At 41.2% G+C, this 18,079-nt stretch overlaps 1 long non-coding RNA gene across 1 annotated transcript in view; it reads left to right on the top strand.

The window, feature by feature from the left end:
* Positions 1–18,079, top strand: part of LOC136786314 (uncharacterized) — a 135,291-nt gene that overhangs the window by 44,091 nt on the left and 73,121 nt on the right. Inside the window, exon 3 of the long non-coding RNA XR_010833693.1 lies at positions 948–1,036. This is a non-coding gene — a long non-coding RNA (uncharacterized lncRNA). The remainder of the gene's footprint in view (positions 1–947; positions 1,037–18,079) is intronic.

Raw genomic sequence — 18,079 nt, 5'->3', positions numbered from 1 at the left:
ATAATAATGATTGTCTTCTTTCATACATTTTTATGAATAAGTGATTTTTATGGAATGCAATTTGATATTAAGATGTGTTCTTCTAACTGACCTTTTCATCTGTCTGAGTATTAAGATTGCAAAGTCTGGTAGTGAGCTGAAAAATATTACTGAAGCAGATACCAGTGTAGAGGACAGCCTGAGGCATGCTAATGACAAACTGGACAGGGAGTCTGCTTTACCTTGTGTACAAATCCAAATGGTTTTTACAGCTTTTTTGATACGGAAACAAGCTGTGCCATCTACAGCTCATAGAAAGGGCCACAGACTCTGTAGCAGACCATTAAAACATTAATGTTGAAAGCTGTCAAGAAATCTTGTTATATTGTGCATAAGTTTTCTGGTTGGTCACCGGTTTCTATCTTCTGCATGTCTGTCTCGGTGCGTTTAGGTGCTAGAGCAAAGCTTGGTGCAGTGGCTTGTGCTGCCTGATGGGGCGGCCCCAATCCTCCCTTCTCCCTCCTGCATTCAGAGCCAAAAGGCCCGACCAGGCTTGGTGCTGCTTTGACCACGCACTGAGATGACTGACCTTGCTGGTCCTGCAAAACCTACTTGCTGCTCATTTTAATTGCCTGATCAGCATGTTGGCTTTGCTCCGCATGAAATGGGGGTTGGAGGATGAGAGGAGCATAGCCTTGTTCAGGAGATTAGGTTGGCAAAAGGGCATGACAGTATCCTACATGTTAGAGCTGGGTTCCCAGTCTTCCTTGGCATTGTCATCTCTGGAGAGGTACGGCAGGGAGACCTCACTGAGCCTTTCTTCAAAGACATGACACTTGGAAAGCCAGGACCCATCCCTTTGCATTTCCTTCATTCCATTGTTTTTTTTTTTTTTTTTTTAATTACCTACAGCATTTTTTAACCTGTACAACACTTTCAAGGCATATTTGGTTTTGTTTCATTCACAGGTGATTGAGAATAAAGATGCCCACTGTGGAGCTATTGTCTTATCTAAGAGCAGGAACCACCAGTGATACGCTGTGTAGTACAGATAGAGGTAAACCCTTCAGCACCCTGATATTTCCTACAGAAATCCCTTCATTTTATCTTGAATTCATCGTTCCACTTTTTGGAATCTCTTTCACAGAATTTATTTTTACAGCCTTTCCTGCACAGAATTTGCAGTAGATAAAATTTCTTCCTTCTAGCTGTACAGTGCTTTAGTTGAGAATCTGGTGGTGTTTTCCTTATAAGCCTCTGGTTTCAAGGTTTTATATAATGTCCTGAAAAGACTTGGCTTAAAAAGTCATTTGGAAGAGATGTATGGGTATCTTACCTTTCTAAAATCAGTGAGGCATTTTGCAAGTTCTGTGTGATGCAAAAAAGTTATCAGCTTTTTTGTGTACCTTTTTATTTGTTCCTAATGGCTCTAAACTTTTAGAAATATTAATGCTGAAGACCCATGTACTTAGGCTTAGGCATCTTGATGCAGATGCTGAAAAACCTTTCTGTCTTTAGCTCAGTACTTGCTTCCCAACTGTTAAGTAATATCAGAGATCTCTGTCCCTGAAGGTGCATCCACATTTACTCTTTGTTTATAATGTTTCCTTTCTTTGGACATGTCTTCCAACTTCACTACTTGTTTACAGTGTAACGATTGGCAGATTAAAAATTGGCAATCAAAGGATTAAATCGTGATAGAAAGAAATGCAATGTAACAGTGTATTACTTTGTTCAGTGTTATGCTGATGGCATGTATTTTAAGAAAACAGTTTAAATCTTGTAGCATGGTCAGCTTAGATATTAAGATCTCAATGCATATTCTTGAGGATGCAAGCATCAACCTACAGCCTTTCAAAATTGAAAACATTTTTGTCTTTAAGCTGCATACCACTGGGGACTCCAACAATGATAAGTTGACGTAGTGAGAGCCATGTGAGGGAATTTTTGAAGTGTACACTTAACTACTTCGGACTGTCTCTCCTGTCTGATATATTTATACAAAGAGCAATCCCCCTTTTCAACCCTGGGGTGTTACAAAGAAAATGGGGCGAAACTGTGTTTTCACAGCAGCTGTGCAGCAGAGCTAGTGCTGATATGGATATCACTGCACCAGCCTTTCACTATTATGGGTACATCTGAATTGATTTGAATTGTAAGAGTTTAAAATGAATTCTAAAATTTTTAAGATATGTCAAAAGTGATTCCTGGTTTTAAAGAAGTAACGGTGAAACTAAAGGACCTCGGAGAATTGGTTGATAGCCAGCTGAATATGAGCCAGCAGTGTGCTCAGGTGGCCAAGAAGGCCAACAGCATCCTGGCTTGTGTAAGAAACAGTGTGGCCAGCAGGTCTAGGGAAGTGATTGTGCCCCTGTACTCGGCTCTGGTGAGGCCGCACCTCGAGTACTGTGTTCAGTTTTGGGCCCCTCGCTACAAGAAGGACATGGAGGTGCTCGAGAGAGTCCAGAGAAGGGCAACGAAGCTGGTGAGGGGTCTGGAGAACAAGTCTTACGAGGAGCAGCTGAGGGAGCTGGGGTTGTTTAGCCTGGAGAAGAGGAGGCTCAGGGGAGACCTCATCGCTCTCTACAGGTACCTTAAAGGAGGCTGTAGAGAGGTGGGGGTTGGTCTGTTCTCCCACGTGCCTGGTGACAGGACGAGGGGGAATGGGCTAAAGTTGCGCCAGGGGAGGTTTAGGTTGGATATCGGGAAGAACTTCTTTACTGAAAGGGTTGTTAGGCATTGGAATGGACTGCCCAGGGAGGTGGTGGAGTCACCATCCCTGGAGGTCTTTAAAAGACGTTTAGATGTCGCCCTTAGTGATTTGGTTTAGTGGAGGACCTGTTAGAGTTAGGTCAGAGGTTGGACTAGGTGATCTTGGAGGTCTCTTCCAACCTAGACGATTCTGTGATTCTGTGAAAAAAAAAAAAAAAAGAGAGAAAAATAAAGATAGATAAAGCGCAGTGATAACTCATAAGGTCAGTTTCTGATTTACTTTGATTCCTGCACATTAACATATTATCTGCTAGTTGACATTTCTAGATTGGACTTAATTTATATCTGTTCTTTTACACAACTTAAGCCAAACCACCTGTTGCAGAGAAAATATTCTAGTGATTTAGAACAGTTTTGTAGCAGGTCCTTCCAAATGTTTGGATTTGAATGTATGCAATGGGCATATGCAATATAAGCTTCATGCATATATTAAGTTGTACTCTTGTCATGCCAGTCAGAACACCAAGCTGGATGTTCTAAACCTAAGACCAGAGAAATATTTTTCAAAAGAACTCTGTGATATTACTTTGATCTCTTTCTTTTGAACAGAAAAGATAAACTAAAGATTGGATGCAGTCTGATTTAAAAAATAAAAATAAAATGAAAGAAAAAAAAAAGGAATAGAAATTCAGACTGTAAAATTTTGACTGTGTTTTGAGGAAGACTCATTCATATGCTTATGCTCTTTTCATGTCTTGGTACTGTTACCTGCTAGTGCTTCTCATGAATTAAATAGTGCTTCCCCCTCCTATTAACTTAAGTTTTAAACTCATTCAGGAAAGCAATGATGGATTTGATGGTTGAAAAATCTTGATAGACAGAAATGAAAATAAATCTAGGTCCATTTTTAAAGATCATACCTAGAAAACACAAGCTCCATTTAGTTCCATATGTCCCTGTAGAAAAGTAACGCAGTGCTACCAGGATGATGAATAGCCTTTAATGGCATTACAGAGCTGGGAAAAAGTCTTCCAAGTTCCTATCATGAATAAAATTAAGAGAGTCCTTTGGTACCCTGCTTAATTGTGTTCTAAATATTACCAAGCAAATTAAAGTATGCACAGTGTAGTTTTTAAGCTATTTGTGAACTGTGTGTTCTCTCTGCAAAATTAATTTGGGCGCTTTAGTGGTTGTTGTTTCTGTCTATATACAATTTCTGCTTTTATCTATATGTGAAACACTCTTAAATGATTTTGATATATAAGTCCAAGACAACTGATCACTGGTGAGTGATGGTAGGTTCTCTGAACGATGGACTTGGTCTGAAAAGTTTGTATAGAATTGTTTCTCTTGTTGGTTGGTTACATGTGTCTTCTCATCAGAAAAGAGAAGGCAGCATAGACTGTATAAAAAAATCAATAAAAAAATGGAAGCCAGTGGTGTCAGAAAGTTGAACTAGAAAAGTGGTTAATAATGACCTTGTTTAACTTTAATTTTGAACCTGCTGTGCATTTAGGGTTATACTTGGAAAATCATCCATGTTGCTCATGGGACAAAATTATAACATTTAAAATGTTTTCTAAGCCCTTATGGGACCTCCTCTTTTTCTCTTGTGATAATTCATAAAATCTGGCTGAATGACAGCTTGGACATAGATATGTGCTTGCATTTAATAATGTCATTTAGAGCCAAGGCTGGTGGGGTCTCCTTCTCTGTTCCTATTGTTGTATAAGAGTAAACGCACATCAGAATTGCATTTAAGAACATATAAATTTTACATTTGCTTACTTTGAGTTGGGTGGTGTCCACATTTATAATTTGTGTATCTGTGCTGGTACTAATTAATCCCTGCTGGATGATGAATGTCTGAGTTTTTTCATTTAACCTGTATCAATGCTGGAAATACCGCATTGCTTGTTCCATATTATTGAGACAGTTTTTAGCAGCATATACTTTTTTTTTCTTTCCTCCAAGGCAGCAAGTTAACGTTAAGAAAGGTCCTAATGTTGACGTTCTGGTGTTAAAGCATTATTTTCATTGAGTATTAAATGCAATGGTTCATGAGTCTTTTGTTTCCCAGATGCCTTACGTGTTTGAGATGCCAATTAGAATTTGAAGTCAAGGCTAGACTCTTTCCACATGCCTGTCTCTCAGCTCCTGTGTGTCAGAGGAATGTCAGTGCAGGTTCATCAGACTGTTGTCTCTAAAGAAATTATTAAGCTTGGTGGGTTTCAGTTCACATCCGTCTCACAAATACTAGGTATGTGAAAAATCAGAACAAAGAAGTCTTCTTGAAGACAAGGAAATGATGTCCCAAGATCTGAAGCTGAGGCACGCTTATGCCATTTGGAGTTCTTAAAAGTGTAGCAAAGCCATGATGTTAGTATTGTATCAAAAAGGAGGGTTTGTGTGTGATACTAAATCTGAAATTGACACACTCAGTAGTAACAAGTAACTGACAAGCTATAAATAATTCAGTAGGCTGCCAGATTTCACAGAATTAAAATATGTTTTATATCAACTCTTAAACTATCTCATCAGCATGCAAACCAGACACTAAAAAAATATAGCGTATCAAGTATAATAATCCTTGTACTCACTTGACAAATTGAAATCTTCAGACAGACACTCTACTAATGTTTTTCTTTCAGGAAAGAATGCACTGGCAATATTGTCAGTGCTGAGTTTTTTTAATTGGTCTTTGTTTTGTAATCTGGAGTGTCAAGGCCAATGATTTAAGCAGAATACTTGTGTTAGGGTTCCTTATTAAATAATTAAATGTTTATTTTACATTTATTTGTGAAGGGTCTCACAAAAGATATTTTATAGTCAGAATTTAAAAACTTTCTTCCTTTTTCAAATGTTCTTCATCATCTAATGTTTCTTTCTCGCTGTGAAGAAAGGCTAAGAATGACGTTAAGTAATATGACTCACTCAGTCTTTTTTATTAAAAAAAAAAAAGGCACTTAATTCCCTTATAGTTTTAGGCAGTACATTTTAGCCCCTTCCTAACACCAGTCTTAAATACTGTTTTGAACTCTTATTTTAAGGTTTACTTCATATGTAGTCAACAGAAAACAAGTTTAGAGTTCTCTAGTGATGTGTTAAAAGACACAGAAGTCCAGGAGCTGGGGCAGGCATCTTCCCTTGCCCAGGATGGGAGTCTGACAGCAGCTGAGGATTTCTTCCAAGAAACATCCTGTGAATAAAGATAGGGGAGCTAGCCAACTGGCTTAATGGTGAACTGAATACCTTAATATCAAACCTCTTTTAAAGAAGGTTGTACAGAAATTGTTGCTTGGGTGATGGAATGTGGCAAGATGCTGGCTCGAGGAAGGCCAAGTAGAGCTGTGGGTAGAAAGAAAACTGCCTTGCTCAAGATGAAGGGCTTATCCATTGAATTGCTGGGTACCTTCCTCTCATGGGGTGTAAGTGAATGCTGCGGGTTTCATATGGCATAATGCTCGTATTGGTGTTCAGAACCTGGAAAAGTGGTTCGTGTGTTTCTGTCCTTTTCTGCATCATTAAAGCAATTTTTTGTAAGATAGAGTAAAGTAGAAATAAGGGGGCAGATTTCACATCATCTGAGAATCTGGCCTGTCATTTTCTAATGAATTCCTGGAAAATATTGATGTGATTCCAGCAAAAATAGCAGTAGAACTGATAAATAGAGTCCAGTGAAAGAGAGATCAAATGGGATGAAAAGCATAGCCATTCATAGTGTTTTACTCATTTTGTCAGAGTGAGTTAGAAACTATCTTGTTTTAGGGATATAATGGACAAATTTTGCTTATGCTCTCAGCTTATGAGGCCTGGAATTTTTGCATATAACGCGCCATGTGCTTGAGAAGGAAGAAGAGTCCCGTAGCAACGTCTGCTCAGTGAGTGGTATTGCTTCTGAATGGGAGTTTCTTGGCTGTATATTGATTGTGGTCAGCAGTTCCTGTACTGGTCTTGCTTGACGTGAAATGTGTTATGGCAGAAATAACTGAGGAGCTCCTCATGAACCTGGCAAGGATCCAGGAAATATGAAAACGATGAATAAGAAAAAATTTTCAAGAAGTAGCAACAGTAAGTTCACAAATAGGGCTTGCCTGCAATGTGTATCATCTATATAGTAAGCAAGACTTCTTACGTAATTGAACAAAACTTAAAGATTTTGTGAAGTTGCGTCCTGCTACTATGTCAAAGCCCATACATCCACAGTTACACATCTGATTGCAGAAAGAGTCTGGACAATGGAAAATGAGCATCTGAGAACACAACAGACAGAAGAATGCCACCCACAGCCACTCTGTCTCCAGTTCCGTTAACTGTGGAGTCTCTAGTCTTGACCGTGTGGTTGAGCATTGTTTTGCAATTCAAGACAGAGATCAGCCATCTTTGTTCCAAGTAGGTCTGTTTTGTGGCTGCACCAACCAGTCCAAGGATTATAGGTTTTATCAAACATATAATGCAAGCTTTGTTTTCAAGTCAAGGGTGGTAGTAAATCCCACAGTAAACTGCACAGAATACACCAGAAAACGTAACGGTAGATTCATGATTGCATCCAAATTCTGTGACCAAGCCCTAAAATACCAGCAAAGTCTTCCTGGCAGGTACAAGTTTCACAGGAATCACAATGAGGCATTTCAGCCTAGTGTTCATTGCCAAGGTTCCCTGGGACGTTCAGGAATGACAGGTTGCTGCCTATCACTTCTTAGATCAGACTCGTGGTTTCCATGGCAATGGGAAATGTATAATGTACCTGAAGACCTTAGGGCGCTTCAGCATATCTGATGGTTGCGTAATTTTGTGTCTAGTCACAAGTAAATTTCACAGGTAAAATGCAAAAGGTAATCTATGGCCCCAGTTTTTAATTGTTTGGTGAATGAAAGACCTTTCCAAGTTGTAGCTGGGTAGTGACTCAGTAAGTATCTCGATGCCAAGATGCCTTCTGATCCTCTGAAGTTTACAGTGAGCACTGATGAAATAGTTTTATGTATTGTCATAGCTGTTTGCTCTGCTGTTATGGTGGAGGGTGCCTTGAAAGGCAAACCCTTCATGGATGAGGCAAGAGGGACTTTATTCCCTGTAACTGGCTACTTCTGACATTGCAGACATTTCTTTCTATGCACTTTCTTTATTCAATGGAAGTCTGTCATGTTAGACTTCTATAGCATCTTCATGTTTCTGCATTTTGTTATTTCTGTCAGGATCCCTCTGAATGACAGTGATTCAACTTTTGCAAAGTCAGATGAGAAACTTACGTTGATCTTACTGATAGTTTCTAGCTGGAAGGGATGCTTTCAGTTAGCATTTAAGATCCAAGAACAGTTCAATTTTCTTTTTTCTCCTAAGGTACAAAAAAATTGATTTTTTCTTTGTTTAATATTGGCAAAGTAAATTGCCTTCCCAGTTTCCTTGCTTTTAACTTACTGTGTTATATTTAAAGCAGAGGGTTAAGAGGGGAAAATATCTGTGGAGATTTCTGCAGTTCCATAAATCATGAGAATGAAACTGGTGGGTTTGAATGAAATCCAAGCAAGCAACAGCTTTCTGGTAATGTGTAACGTGATTACCTGCAAGCTCAGAGCTTAATTTTATTTCTCCCAAGCATTCGTCTGGGCAGGCAACAGTTTTGAATTAGTGTCTGTGGAGCACTTCTGGATTTTCTGGTGCTGAAATAGTTTTTTCTTCCCACCACAGCACGTTCACTGAAACCTATCTCAAAGGCAGCTTCTCTGAATCGGATAAGCACATATAATAAAACCTGTGGTCCGCTTCTTCCCTTCTCTTAGTCTCTCTCAAAATAGTTTGTATCAGGTATTTCCAAGGAAGCTGAGAGCAGGGATCCTCGCATCCCTCAGCTGTGAGGGGATGGGTCAGACTGGGAGATGAGAGCAGAGTTCTGCTTCAGGGCTTTTAAAGGTACTTTCCGTTTCCACTAAATGCAACTGTAGATGGGCACCTGCCTCTACTTCATGTCAAGTTTTCATGTTTTAAAGTTTGGCTGTCTTGTTTTCGAAACAAATTCATGTGTGTTGTCGTAGGCTGTTAGAGTTGTATCTTCTATGCTGTGGGAACTAGAAACACTGATATTGCAAACACAAAAAAAAAAAAAGTAAAAGGTGCTAAAATTCCATAACCATGTTTTCGTTCATGGTTGTCTAACATTATATTAACACACATGCTATTAATGAGGTCTAGCCTGATTATCAATTTGAACAAATCAAAACCATTCTGCTTTGCCCTGGTCAGGCCTCACCTGCAGTACTGTGTCCAGTTCTGGGCTCCCCGGCACAAAAAAAGACAGGGATCTCCTGGAAAGAGTCTAGCGGAGGGCCACAAATATGATACGGGGCCTGGAGCATCTCCCCTGTGAGGAGAGGCTGAGAGACCTGGCTCTGTTCAGCCTTGAGAAGAGAAGACTGAGGGGGGATCTTATTAATGTTTACAAGTATCTTAAATGTGGGAGTCGGAGGGATATGGCCAACCTCCTTTCAGTGGTCTGTGGGGACAGGACAAGGGGCAATGGCCACAAGATGGAGCGCAGGAAGCTCCGCACCAACATGCGAAAGAACTTCTTCACGGTGAGGGTGACGGAGCACTGGGACAGGCTGCCCAGGGAGGTTGTGGAGTCTCCTTCTCTGGAGATATTCAAGGCCCGTCTGGACGCCTGCCTGGGCAGCCTGCTCTAGGGAACCTGCTTTGGCAGGGGGGTTGGACCCAATGATCTCTGGAGGTCCCTTCCAACCCCTACAATTCTGTGATTCAAGTTCTTCTCTTTCCTGTTAATTTATTTGGTATAAGTAGGGAAAAAAACATCAGAAATACATTCTAAAAACTTCCAGTACAGGCCTGTGACTTCATTCAAGCGTGTTATCACTAGGCTGGATTAGATTTCTTGAGTTTAGGGAAAAGTTCATTCAAGGAGGACGTAGACGTCCTCTATCGGTCATTAGGGCAAGTGGCTAGAAACTAGTGGTAACATTTCTTAAATGTAGATCTTTGCAGCAGTATTTAGGTTGCATGCCCAATGATCATTACCATAGTGCTCGTCAATTATCCACTCACGTCTATCAAATGACTATTAAGAAATTTCTAAAAATCAGAAATCTGACAAAATAGCAGTGGTTTGAGCTTGCACTGCTCTAGGTAGTACCGAGATTCAGTAGTGGCGAATGGGTTGGAAGATGAACGACAGTATTTGGCCCTAGGTCCGCTGAGAGGATAGGAAAAAAATGATGTAGAAAGCAGGTGTGTGCATGTAAGTGCTCAGGTGCACCCAAAAAACACGGGTAAAATGTTCCAATCTTTCTTACAGAAAAGTATTTCCATGTATGTGAAAAGCATTTCTAAGGAGCCTCGTACTGTAAGGTTCTGCATTTGCTCTGTTCTCATGGTTAGTGAAGAGTGATTGACAGGTTTGTGGTGGTGTTTTAAGGTACCACTTAATACCTTTTTACTTATTTCCCCTGGAGATATGAAAAGGGTTAGACCTACAGAGCCTTGCCTCCCTTCTGTACCTGTTTATGTCCTCCTGGGGACCAAGGATCACTTGCTGCAAAATCCATTTGGTACTTTGATATCCAAGTCAGAAGTTTCTGAGTGGTCACCCATACAATGTGTAAATGCAGGAATATATCATTTGCTGCTGTTAAAATCTCACTGAATGTATTTTTTATGGCTTGTTTTGAAGCACAGATTAAGTACAACATAGGTCCTTTTTTGGATTTCATATCTATTCAATTTATTGTCTTTATGGCATTACCTAGGGCTTTTGGGGTTCCACAAAATCTTGCTTTGTTCTCTGTGTCTGTATTCAGTTCTGTTTCCTGCAGCAGGGAATTCTCTTAGTTTATCTGTCCCTGGTGCAACTGCAGAGAAGCCTGAGAATCTGAGTTACAGTATCAGTGTAATCTTCTAGTATTGCACATGTAGGTATTTAATTCTGGATTTCAGATCAGTTTCTCACCTGAAATTGATTTCCAGGAGTTTTCTCCCTTATAGCTGATACTTTCCAAACTCTGTGTGTTGACTCACATGGGAGCAGAATTAGGTCAAAAACCGCCTTTTGGGAGCACAGAGTCAAACCATCATCTCAGCTGAAAATGCTGAGATGCTTCTTTGAATGTGTTCTGGAAGCAATTGTGCATTTTAACCCTCCTGGTTGAGAAAACTGTATTGCCTGCAGAGTGAAGAGAACTGCACAGAGAATCTATTCATACAGCAGCTCATTCTTACATCCTTGTGTTGATTATGTAGTCTTGTCAATGCTCCTCAAATTTGCTCATACGTGAAAGTTTCCAAACTATTCAAGATGACAGTCAGTCATCACTAGTGGACTAAGACTGTGCTATGCAGCTTTCACAGTTTAGAAGTCCATTGAAATGGCTTTTCCTACAGTGTTTTGAAGTGTATACAATGCTCTGTACTTGTAAGGTTCCTGTGTTCCTTCTGCAGTAGAATTTACAAGTTACGGTGGCTTAAGGAGTACTCATGGCTGGAGCTATGTCGCTGCGATACCTGTTGACCTGATATATTTTCTGTGTAAATGACAGCTGCTTATGGTTAACTGCCTATACTCACTTAATAACTGAGAGAGGATTTATTACATCTGCCAGATGTAATGATGTGGTGGCGAGAACGTGGATAATAAAATGTTGCCATCAGAATCCTTTTCAGACTGAAGATGAGTTTCATTTTTCCATTACATGTGCTATTACTCATCTCTAGATGATGCTTCTACTGTTATAGTCACTGGCTGTGCATCACAGATTAATGGGGCATGCTAACCTTTCTGGTCTCATAAACTGAAACCTGACTCCTCCATATTTCTTGTGCATACTGCATTGTCATTAACATCACCACAATTATCATCAAGGAGCAGCCACTGTTCTTTTCTCTCTGCTCTGAGTAGCTGTGTGTCCAGCTGAAATAGCCATTCATTACTTTGAGGAAGGGCCATGTGGTGATTTCTGCATAGTTTCTGAGGGCTGTAGGGAACACGTAATGGGCTGGTTAAATAGCAGATAGACTTTGTTACGTGATTACTTTGCTGTTTTTTGTGAACAGAGCAATTTTTTAAATTAAAATTTACTTTTCATAACTTATCATTTTGACTCAATTGCTTCTTATCCTCTATGGGCATTCTGAGTGCAGATAATTTTAATTAAAAAGGCCAACAGATACCTAACATGAAAAATATGAAGGAATTATATTGTATTCCTTTTAAAACATAATAATTGCTATGCTAACATTTTATACTGTAATGATAGTCTATACCAGACAGTTTTAAACTATTCTCTGTAGAGAAAAGGAAAGATATTTGATGAGAGCAAAATTTGCTGCTGCTTCTAGAGTCTGAGATACGAATTCACTGAGAAAAAAATCCTATTGACTTCAAGCGCTTTGGATCGGACTCACATGAATAAATTTAGCGAAGCATGTGAAGTACATGATTAACCTTGAGGATGTGCTCAGGTCAGTCTCCTCAACAAAGCATGTAAGCACTTGCCTTAAATTTCAATATGTGATTAGCTGCCTATACTATTTGCTGAAGAAAGACCAAAGCACTACTGCTTTTAGCTAAAGTTATCTACCTAATACTGTCTCCTTGGAATTTGTGCAAAATTCCAAAATGTCAGCTTTTGCTTTCAGTCTTGATTGGATTTCTAATGCAGTGACAATTGAAGAGAGCATGGAGACACAACAGTAAGAAAATTTTAATCAAAACCATTAATTTTGATTTTGACTTCTAGCAATTTTTTCTTTGTAGCAAAATTCAGAACTGAAAATTGAGCCAGAGTCAATACACTGAAATTGAATTTTAAAGTTAATTTTATTAGAAACCTGTATTTTATTACAAAGCAAATCCGTATCACAACATGAAGTCAACATCTGTTTATTTCTCTGCAAAATTTATACTTGAAACATTTCTTTTCATCTGGAGAAGTGCTTCACTGAGAAATATCTGCTTGACTAATGCAGACGTTTTGAAATAAGAGCAGGTAATTAATGTTTTTTCTGGTTCACTATTGAAACCAAAAAAAAAAAAGATTACATTTAGTTTTGTGACATTTGGGCATTCACTTAGTAGAGTTTTAAATGTTTTCTAGTTAAATGTTTCCAGTTACAGGAAGGCAAATATAATTAAATATTCTTTCCCCTTGCTTTTTAAGGACCAGAATTCATTTAGAGTTCTGGAGACGATTCTATGATTGTAAATGCAAAAAAGAATGGTGGTTTATACTTGAAGAGACCTCCCAGATCATCGTGGCACAGTTTGAGCTAAGCTGTCTGTAGTAAACAAGACAGCTCTAGTCTGATCCAGAATACATCCCACTTCTAACACATAAGTAAAATTTGAGTGTTTTTATCAAGACAGCACTTCTGGCAATAATATTTGAGATGGGTTCAGACACCAACCTGGACGTTGATGTGGAGCAGCACAGTTTCACCTTTGTTGTCTTGATAAGCAAACAGGAGGAAAAACCTGCGGCTGGATGTGGACTTGTTAAAGAAGAAAAAGTCGCTTGCTTTCTAACTCTTCCACCTCCTTGTAATGCCTGCAGTTCTGTCTGTGCACGCTGCCTCTGTGTGATGCTCCCTGATGTCCTACAGCAAAGATCTAGCTTTCATGAGTCAAAGCAAGGCATGTGTGCTCTTTTGCTGGAGGAGAAGGCAGCCAGGCTGCAGTACATTCATTCACCATGGGGTATCCTCTCCAGCATTTTATTTGCATTTGCCTGCTGTAGACAGAATTTGCATCTGTTCCAGAGGTACCATGCTGTGTATAAAGTATTCAACAGACAGATGTTTGTAATAATTAGCAGATTTTGACTGCTATCCGTTAGGCTCACAGCAGGCGAGATATCTAACACTGATGTTCAATAGCCCACTAAGCTTGCTGTAATGGCCCCTGCTGAGAAACCCTATATAGTCTGTTTATCAGGTAAAACAGGACAGCAGTCCTACAGCCAGCACTTTATTGCCAGCTATCACAGGGAAGACTGTGTCCCTTGATTACGAAGAGCAAGTTCTGCCCGGTTCTGGGCTGTCCTTTCCGTAGTCCCTGTGCACCAGGTTGGCTTCGCATTGCTGATACCAGTGTGTAAATCTTAGTAAATGGAATAGGATTGGATATAGCCTGACCCCCCTAGTCAAGTCTGGGTTGCACAGAGTGAACCGCTGGTGTACTAACACTCACGTAACAAAAAAGGGCTCATTTAATTCTGAGTGGAAAGCTTCAGTCATGTAATTTCAGAGCACTATCACCATTGTGATATGCAGCATACATAATGTTCATATTTTGATAAAAGGTGTGAGGAGCTCTAAATCATAGAATATCCTGAGTTGGAAGGGACCCATAAGGATCATCAAGTCCAACTCCTGGCACCGCACAGGTCTACCCAAAAGTTTAGACCATGTGACTAAGAGCACAGTCCAATCTCTTCTTAAATTCAGACAGGCTTGGTGCAGTGACTGCTTCACTGGGGAGCCTGTTCCAGTGTGCGACCACCCTTTTGGTGAAGAACCTCTTCCTGATGTCCAGCCTAAACTTCCCCTGCCTCAGCTTGACACCGTTCCCATGGGTCCTGTCACTGGTGATTAAGGAGAATAGGTCAGTGCCTGCCCCTCCACTCCCCCTCGCGAGGAAGTTGTAGACTGCGATGAGGTCCCCCCTCAGCCTCCTCTTCTCCAGGCTGAACAGGCCCAGTGCCCTCAGCCACCCCTCGTATGTCTTCCCCTCTAGGCCCTTCACCATCTTCGTCGCCCTCCTCTGGACACTCTCCAGCAGTTTAATGTCCTTTTTGTACTGAGGTGCCCAGAACTGCACACAGTACTCGAGGCCGCACCAGCACAGAGCAGAGCGGGACAATCGCTTCCCTCGACCGACTAGCGATGCCGTGCTTGGTGCACCCCAGGATACGATTGGCCCTCCTGGCTGCCAGGGCACTCTGCTGGCTCATATTCAACTTGCTGTCAACCACAACCCCCAGATCCCTCTCTGCGGGGCTGCTCTCCAGCGTCTCGTCGCCCAGTCTGTACGTATAGCCAGGGTTGCCCCGTCCCAGGTGCGGGACCTGGCACTTGATTTTGTTAAACTTCATGTGGTTGGTGATCGCCCAGCTCTCCAATCTGTCCAGATCTCTCTGCAAGGCCTTTCCACCCTCAGTTGAGTCCACAACTCCTCCAAGTTTGGTGTCGTCGGCAAATTTGCTCAAAACACCTTCTAGTCCTACATCCAAATCATTTATAAAAACATTGAGGAGGACTGGCCATAACATGGAGCCTTGAGGGACCCCACTAGTGACCATCCGCCAGCCAGATGTGGCCCCGTTTACCACAACCCTTTGAGCCCTGCCCGTCAGCCAATTGCTCACCCATCGCATGATGTTTTTGTTTAGCTGTATGCTGGACATTTTGTCCAGTAGGATCCTATGGGAAACCGTGTCAAAAGCTTTGCTGAAGTCCAAGAAGGTCACATCAGCTGGTTTCCCTTGATCGACTAGGTGGGTGATCTTATCATAAAAAGAAATCAAATTTGTTAGGCAGGACCTACCCCTCATGAACCCATGTTGGCTGGGACCAATGACTGCATTGTCCCCCAGGTGCGCTTCAGTAACTTCAAGGATCATCCTCTCAATAGTTTTACCAGGCACTGACGTGAGACTGACAGGCCTGTAATTGCTAGGGTCTTCTTTCTTACCCTTCTTGAAAATTGGCACATTTGCCAGCTTCCAGTCCAGTGGGACCTCTCCAGATTCCCAAGATCGTTGAAAAATAATTGAGAGAGGTCCCGCGATGACGTCAGCCAGCTCTTTAAGCACCCGGGGATGAATCCCATCCGGACCCATGGACTTGTATGGATCCAGGTGGAGCAGCAAATCCCGCACACGTTCAGGGTCGGTTGGGAGTTTGTCATTCCCACCGTCATGTTTCTCAGTAACTTCTACTCACCCCTGCGTGTAGAACATCAAAATTAAAGAATTATGTATTGATCCCTTTGGTGACTATCCAACTGTAGTTCTCCGAGAGAGGAAATTTCACAGCACCAGTACTATATAAAGTAATATTATCCACAAGTTTTGTACAAATTTGTAGGTATTTCTACAGCTCTCTTTTTGTAGGATTAAAAAAAAAAAAAGGCAAATCTCATCCCCAGAACGTTATGATTATTCTCCTCTTTTCCCTCTACCACAATTCACATAAGAATTTATCAGCTAAAAATCATACGTTGCTAGGTTGAAAGGCCTTTATGTTAGTCCAGGATCTTAATGTTTTTCATACCACAAAATACTGGTGTTTATTCTTTAGCAGTTATTAAAAGAACCAGTAAGCTTCTATCTAGCCAGAAGAACATACGGATTTATAATATCTAGAGATTTTAGGGCCTTCTCTATTGTCACCTGCTAATGCAGAATTACCTTTTGTGTGCAGTGTGTGGGAACTGTTGAAGAGATCCCTCAGGCTCTATGAAGGACACAGATTTGCAAGTGAGTGTATTTTGGTGCAGAAACTCGTGTCTTTCAGACCTGAAATGAAATAAAAGCCTGAAAAACTGCTGATATTGCTACATTAATTTCAATTGTTTATCTGTGAGACCAGCCTGGAGGAGAGAGAGGAAAAATGTCTTTGTAAGAAGTTTGACGAAACAGATTTAAATATGACTTTGTATTTGGTTGGATTTTCTTTTTTTTTCCCTAGAAGACTTTTTTTCTGTTGCCTTTAATTACATCTCTATGGGTTCATTTGCTTGGCAAGCTTTGAAAGGGAAAGAGTGAGGAGCATTTCCATGCCAAGATGGTTTCTCCAAGTTCTTACTAATCCATACTTCAGAGTAGCTTTATCGGTAATTGGTTTGTGTATGTTGGCAGTGCTTGATAGCTTTCAGCTGGGTTTGTACAATCAAATACATTTTCGTAATCTACAGAACATTGTTCTCTTAGATCTTGTTTGTTCTTCTTTTCCAAAGTAACTTTTTTCAGACATTGTGATACTTGATGTTAGATGTACCACTGTAATAAAATTTGTGTGTAGCTAAGGTGATACTTAGAAGAGTAAACCCCATGCATGTACTGTGCTTCTTAGTAATTAGATAAAGCTCAACTTCTGGGACAAAACACAGAAGAAACCAATTACACAGGGGAAATCATCATGAAGATGTTTTGTGCTTATGAATGTTATCCTTATAAAATGGCATTTGATTAATATTTTTTTGATCCAGTAACAAGATGTTATGTCAATGAATCATGTTATCAGATATTTCATCTTCACTGATGGTAAGGTGCTTAGCCGGTAGGTCTAAAAAGTGCTGTGGCACACAGCAATAATTGAGTTTTTGAGTAATTTCCCATCACCTCCATAGAATCATAGAATGGCTCAGGTTGGAAGGGACCTCAAAGATCATCTAGTTCCACCCCCCCCGCCATAGGCAGGGACACCACCCACTAAATCAGGTTGCTCAGGGCCTCATCTAACCTGGTCTCCAGGGATGGGGCATCCCCAACCACTCTGGGCAGCCTGTTCCAGTGCCTCACTACCCTCTGGGTGAAGAATTTCCTCCTAACCTCTTATCTAAATCTCCTGTTTCAGTCAGCCTCTTTCAGTACTCTAAATAATTCTGCAGCTCAGCGGGAGGAGGTGGCGGGATGCTCTTTGCCTCTGCTGACCGTGTTGGTCTGGGGATAACATTTCTCTTCATTGCAGATTAGGCCATGACCATTACAGGTTTTATTGGATAGAGCCAACAATGCAAAGCTGCAATAAGCAGACAAGTGTAGATTGGGGATTTGAAAATCCATGAAAGAAAAAAGAATGAAGGAAGCCACTAATCTTCCTGTATGTAAAGATTCTGAATGTTAGAAGATAAATAGAGCACTGCTTATTGACTGGGCTGGGGATAAAATGTCCTAAACTTACAGCGGGGGAGAGCTAGGACAAAGCGTTGAGCAGGAGAGGTGTGCACTGAAATAGCGTGCATAGGAAAGCAATGGAGTCTTCAGACAACAGAGAGTTGTCCTGGCTCTGCTTGCGTGACACTGCTGCGTCCTGTGTGACACAGAGCGTGGCACTGCTCCGTGCCTCTGCCACCGCTGTGCTGCTGGCTGCCGCCACGGGGTGCAGTGCTAAGCACCGCATTCGACGTCCCTCCATCTCCTGAGCTGTTCCAAAAGCACGTTAGAGAGGTGACTGTGGCATGCTGACGAAGCCTGAGATGTGCTGGGAGGCAGAGGTCACTGCAAAGTGGACCGAGCATCCCAGAGAGCCAGCAGCTCCGTTTCTTGTTGCCCCTGTTGGAAACCAGAGGCCTCAGATGCTCACAACAGTACCGAGAGTCCGGAGGTGGACCAGAGAGGAATTGAGGGTACGGGCAGGCCTCACTCTGAGCTGCTCCCTGCCG

Source organism: Anser cygnoides, chromosome 9 (assembly GCF_040182565.1).
Source record: "Anser cygnoides isolate HZ-2024a breed goose chromosome 9, Taihu_goose_T2T_genome, whole genome shotgun sequence".
Taxonomy (NCBI): domain Eukaryota; kingdom Metazoa; phylum Chordata; class Aves; order Anseriformes; family Anatidae; genus Anser; species Anser cygnoides.
This window is presented reverse-complemented; position numbering and strand designations above follow the sequence as displayed.